Here is a 6,435-nt window from a genome sequence, read left to right as displayed (position 1 = left end):
TCAGTTTACGCTCTGGCTTAAGAGGCCTTATGACCTTAAACTTGAACTTGAAGTTGAACAAAAAGAAAATTGCATGTCGTGGCCCAACACATCTAGCCATCTGTATTAAATTACATTATCATGACCCATACTGCTCCATATTTAATATATTTTTCATTTGTCTTTTTTTCTAATCTAAAACTTGTAAAAATAATTTTGAAATAGATTTTATTTCCTGTGACATTTATATTCAGAATAATATAACATAATTGTTGCACTGAATATATAAATTGAAACTTTCAGAGCAGTGTACTGAGCTGGAAGTTATGGGAATGGGAATACATCACTTTAAACGATTGATAAGTCATTTTCGAATCCTTTATAATTTTTTAAAGTCCGATGGTTGTTAATGTAATTCCTGCGTCATCGGATTAATCACAACTACTCGGCAGAAACTAAAGTAAAATGAAAAGTTAAAAAGAGTGGAGATGCCGGGGATTGAACCCGGGGCCTCATACATGCAAAGCATGCGCTCTACCACTGAGCTACATCCCCTACTGTCTAAAATAGGAACGGTTAAAGGTATATAACCATTTCAACAGTGTTGGAAGACTTGGATTTTACATTTTTAACAGGAGGGGATAGTTGAGTGGGGATGGCTATTTCTGTTCTGACTGAGGCCAAGTTATGTAATTTCTGATCGCAACCGTTAGCCTGGTTTCAACTCTTGACCCAGCTCCATGTAGCCCTACTGTATTTCTTCTGTGCGTGTGCGTGTGCGTGGAGGGGTGGGATTAACAATGTCCAAAGTGCTCCAGTTCAAGAGAGTGAGCGGTTTTTAGTGGTTTAGAGGTTTGAAAACACAAGAAGTGAATTGACGCCAGCCGCAGGGGGAATTATAAAATAAACTGTATTTTTAGCTAGCTTTTCATAGATTTCTTTCTTGATATGTACTATAGTTTAATGTCATATTTTGGTTTAACATCTGAGCAAGGGGCTCCTCTTCCTCCCATGCTAATTTGGAGGGAGAGGACACATTGGTGGGGATTAGGACCAACGTTGTGAAAGAATGAACATAGGCTACATCACAATGTTTAAGATCAGTCAAGACACAGGTGGCCGAAATCCAGTGCTTTCTCATCACCCACTGTAGCCTACCTTAATCCTTTGGGGAATTTAAAATAGCTCCCCTCGTTTCATAATGTTTCGTGATATCCTCCAGGGGAGCGTGAATGAGGGGCTGTCGTCCCCCTCTAGAGAGCACAGCTTGTCCTCGCTGTGTTTATCAGCACACCCGTGCCAAGGACACCACTTTTAGGCTCTGTTTGCTTAAGCCTTGTAGGGACAGATCCATGAGATGCACACATGGCATGAGGGCTTCAGGAGGGCTGAAGAAGGAAACAAAAAGGAAGGAAGCAGAGACAGAATGAGAGACTGACACCTTCCCAGCTTCTTCTCTCTCTCTGTCTGTAGAATGAAACGCCTGCAGAGGGGTCTCCAAGGAGAAGGGAGGAACACTGGTTGATATCAGATCTGTTGTTGTGTGGATTTGGATTGGTGACAAGAACCCACCATGTTGAGCCTGTGTAGAGATAGGGGTTAGTAAGGGACTGTAGAGGGCTGGTGAGGGCAGTATGTACAGACAGGCTGTATGCAATAGGAGATGCAGAAATAAATACTTAATATTAGGACACAGACCTCCAGACGTTACAGTGGACAGAAGGACAGTGCCCAATGGGAATGGCAAGGGTAGTAGCTAATAATAAACTAAAGCAAATGACACTACAGCTATTCATAATGAGTATGATCAGCAAAATATACTCAATGCATTAATAAGAAAGTACTCATTATGCACAGAAATGTCCCTTGTGAGGGATACATTATTAAATCATTAATACTGAGGCATTTTACCGCTGTAGCTGGTCGAGATGTAGCTAGTTTTAACTTTATATACCTTTAAGGAGTTTAATTTGTAGATTATGTTCTGAATTCATTGATTCATTGTTTGGTTTAGAAAATGTCACAAAAATAGTTAAGATGCCTATTGCAATTTCCTATAACGCAAGTTGACATATGGTCCAATAAACAGTCCAAAAACCCAAAATATTTAGTTTAGCAAATTGTCAGATTTGAATGGTTGAAACCAGTGATTTTGTTTTGTCATTTTTGTCTTACAGTAAAACGCTTAATCGATTAGGCAAATGGTTGTCGATCAATGACAAATTTCTGCTATTTATAAGCATATCATATGTTTTTTCTTTATGTGAAAACTTAATAGCATATATAATACATGGAAATACAAGTATCAAAATTGTATTCGAGCACAGAACTTCCATCACTGTTTTCTCTCACACATACACACAACAAGCAAACACATCTGGACCAAACATCAAGGGCCGGCACCATTGAAGGCTTATGTTTGGCAACAGCTGCATGAATCAACTATTACATTTTTCCATACCCTATCTTGATGTTTTGCATGTTTGTGTTTGTCAGTGTCTTTACATAGATAGAGATCTCTTCACCAGCGTTTTAAAGGAATATAAAGTTTGACATTTAGGAAAATACTTGCTTTTTTTCTAAGAGTAAGATAAGAAGATTGTCAGCACTCTAATGTGTGTGCATTATCTATGTAGCAAGAGTCGTTAGCTCAGCTTAGTATAAAGACTGCAGGAAGCCTAGCTCTCTCAAAAGTTCATAAATACAGCACTAGCACTTCTAAAACTTTTCCATTAACATGTTATATCCGGTTGTTAATCCGCACACAGACACAAATGTAAAAACATTGAGTTGTAGTTACACAGGGAGTTATATGGTCAGTATTTTTTGGCAGGTCTGATCTAGTATCTTCTGGGGCTGCTGTCTTATCATCTGCCAGCAGCAGGGAATTAGAGAGGCCTGAGAGCAGAGAGAGACACGGAAAAAAGGTTGCAGAGCAAATGAAAAAAGATGTTGATGAGGTCATATAAAAATGAATCTAAAGAATGAGTAATTGGACACAAAAAGTTTATTTGATTAATGCATGATTCATTATACTTCATCAACCAAATCATGCCGTGAACCCCAAAGAAGGGAAATGAATGTTCAAACTATTACCATTTACTTTTCCTTTCCATGTTTTCACATTTTCTCTTTTTAAAATGCATTCCTTCAGGAATTATTGTCTGACTTGATTGTTCATACAGAAACTTAAGTCAGCAGAATATTGTGTGAACAAAAAAAACATAAAGTGTCCCTGTGAACTTTGAGTAGTACTGGTTTCTACAGTACATACACAGCGTCCCCTTAGGATCTGTTTGCCATACACAGTCCTATATATTTAGCCATACACAGGCATATATATTTATCTTTATTTAGTTTTAGTTTATTGTTTTACTGTTTATTTACTTTTTGTTTACTTCCTATATTTAGCTAAAAGTGTATTGTTATTGTTATTCTTATACTGTATTTTTTATACTATATTTTTATACCTCTTTATGTTTTGTTAGCTGAAATCTGCTGCTGGAAATCCAATTCCCTTGCGGGAGTCATCCCAAAAGGATCAATAAAGAGAAGTCTAAGTCTAAGTCTAAGTCTAAGTCTAATAAGTTTGTCCCCACTCAAGGAAGGGATGAGTTGTCAAATCAAATGACTTCTCACAAACAAGTTAATTTACTGTCTGTTCCAAGCATCAACACCCAGACAACAAGCTGGACTTCTGAGTCAACTTATCTATTACCACACCTCCGTCTATAACATATACAAAACAAAACATACCAGTGTTTGCGTGCATGCCTGTCCTTGCTGGGGCAAAAACAGGCATGTTGTCAAATAAGAGCTGCATGTACATGAACATGAACCCAGAGAGAGGGAGATGAAGGGGCGGGCGGGTGTGACCTTTCACCTATTTCTCCAAGCAGCTTGGGAAACTGTGGGAATTCTGTGAGGCCGAGCAAATTCAGTGAAAGCTCTGGCATGGATAAAGAAAAGAAAAAAAGAGGCAGACAAGGTCTTATTTGTGAATGATGTGGTTGTGATCACATCCATTAAGGGACATTACTACACATATCTTGAATTGTATTACTAATTGTGCATCACAGCTACTGACATGAACACAATGACATAACAAGTTCCACCAGACCTGTGACTTCTTATGACTAGTTTGAGAACTCAAACAAAAGCAAAAATGAACAAATTGTTCTTGCTAAATGTTTGTGTTCACTGTGTTACCAGGGTTTAGACATCATCATCGCTGTAGGGTGTGTATGTGTGTGTGTGTGTGTGTGTGTGTGTGTGTGTGTGTGTGTGTGTGTGTGTGTTGCCTAGCACCTGGTAACTGTATAGCCGAAACCTTATCATCCTTCCTTTAGAGAGCTCATGCTGTGCTGGACTCTTGTTATCGTCTCTCACCGCTGTGATAATAAAGTGACAAAGTCTATGGCAGAAAAAGTAGTCTACGAAGTCTGTATGAGACACATCTGGAGAGACAACCCTGTAAGGTGTTGTTCGTTTGTTTTTAATTTGCGTTTAAAACGTCCAACCAGGCCTGATCACTCCCAAGCACATTCACATGTATTATAAAATATGAAATAACATACTGTAATCTAAGTGCTATGCATAGCCCTGAAACAAACCACAGTAATTTTAAGTCCACTGCCAAATGCTGAAGTATGCACAACACCTAGAGTTTCTGTTAATCCCATTTAACGTTATTAAAGGTTGGTGTACAGTACACCTTACACTTAGTATTAGTATTATACCATCTGCACACAGTAACGACGGTATCTTCTTGACAATTAGCTATGTGTCCCTTTGGCCATGGAGAAACAAACTGTTTTTTTTTCATATTACAGTCAATAAATAAAGACAATACATACAGATACATACATATTTCTGTCATTAACCTGGTTAACCTACTGGCTTTCCCTTAAATTTGATAGCATTCCAGTTCCTCCAGGGTAAAAATCAAATATGATCAATCACGTTGGACCTACTGGATAGCAGGGAGGACATCCAAAACCCTGGTACAGTACAGAGTAATGTGTGCAGACTGTCCGAGTAACCTGTCCAGGTTTGTGCAGACTAGAGTAGAGCCTCAGAGATCTTGAAACCCAGTCGTTGTGGCCAGACTTTGGAGATACATTAAGTTAAGTGCTCCCAGCTTTACTAAAAGAATTCCCTTTTCTGCAACAAACCATGTCAGCACATTAATATGCGGACATAAACATGCACGTATTCAATCATACACAATGTATGTATGAACACAAGCACGCTGTGAGTATACCCTATTGGCTTAAATCCATTAAAGTACACATGAGGATTATACTCTATGGACTTCATTCAAACACAACACAGGATGATCTCTCACCTAGAGAGACACACACATGCATGAACACACACACACACACACACACACACACACAGACAGTCACCAGTTTGCAATAATAAAAGGCAGTGGGTATTCTTTTTTAAATGATCTTTTTGGGCTTTTTCTGCCTTTATTTGATAGGACAGCTAGGTGAGAGAGAGGGGGAAGACATCCAGGATACAAAGAGATTGGATTTGAACCCTGGACCTCTGCTTTGAGGTATAAACCTATCAACATATGTGCACCTGCTCTACCACTGAGCCAACCCTGCCACACAGTGGGTATTCTCAAAGCTTCACAGCAGACTGCAGAGTGTAAAAGTGACCACCAGGGTTTGTAAAACCTTTCCACAGCTCATTGGTTACTCAAATGCTGCATTCAGAAAAAAACCAAATCTGATTGGTTCATATAGATTGAGTGGCACATGGAAGTCCTTCCAATCAAGGCGGAGTGAAAAGATGGATGTTGAGGGGGAGAGGAAAGAGCTTTATTTACAAAGAAAAGGTAAAGTAACATTCCCAGTATCACTGGACAAGGAAAGCTAATATGGTTGGTGAACTGGGACTATTCAATAATGTAAATATTCAAGGTTGGCATGAGCATTTGTTTAAGTTAAGGATCAATTGTATAACTCTGTCACAAGAGGAGAATATGCAAAGAAGATTAGGTTACCCTGTCTCTCACATGTTGGACAATATTCAGCACCTGATGAAAAAACAATCACTAAAAAAATTATGCAGTTTGACATTTTAAAACAAACATCCACAGAGTAACATAGGATACAACAGATTAATCTGCTCTGTATGTGGTCCAAATTCAATTAAGGTAACATGAATAAGTTAGTTGCAACAGCCTCAGCTCTGCGGTTTTTTTTCTGTAGCTGCTGTCAACAGATATTCATCGTTTCTTTCTACAGAAGGGTTGTATTTGCAGCTATGTGAGCACAGACTCAGGATCAGTTTACCATCCCCCAGTCGTGACTTTAAACAGCAGGAATGGTGAAAGGATAAGCGGATCCCGGATCAGCCTCTGAGTGAAGTCACCGTTTCCATCTGGGTGCAGGTTGACAGCTCCTCTCGCCCAGCCCCCACCCTGTTACCTAGAAGCCC

The 6,435-nt window shown here is 39.1% G+C and overlaps 1 non-coding gene across 1 annotated transcript; it reads right to left on the bottom strand.

The window, feature by feature from the left end:
* Positions 1–462: 462 nt before the first annotated feature.
* On the bottom strand, positions 463–534 carry trnaa-ugc (transfer RNA alanine (anticodon UGC)). The gene has a single exon. It is a non-coding gene; the product is annotated as a tRNA-Ala (tRNA).
* Between the last annotated feature and the right edge of the window lie 5,901 nt (positions 535–6,435).

Source organism: Perca flavescens, chromosome 7, assembly GCF_004354835.1.
Source record: "Perca flavescens isolate YP-PL-M2 chromosome 7, PFLA_1.0, whole genome shotgun sequence".
Lineage (NCBI taxonomy): Eukaryota > Metazoa > Chordata > Actinopteri > Perciformes > Percidae > Perca > Perca flavescens.
This window is presented reverse-complemented; position numbering and strand designations above follow the sequence as displayed.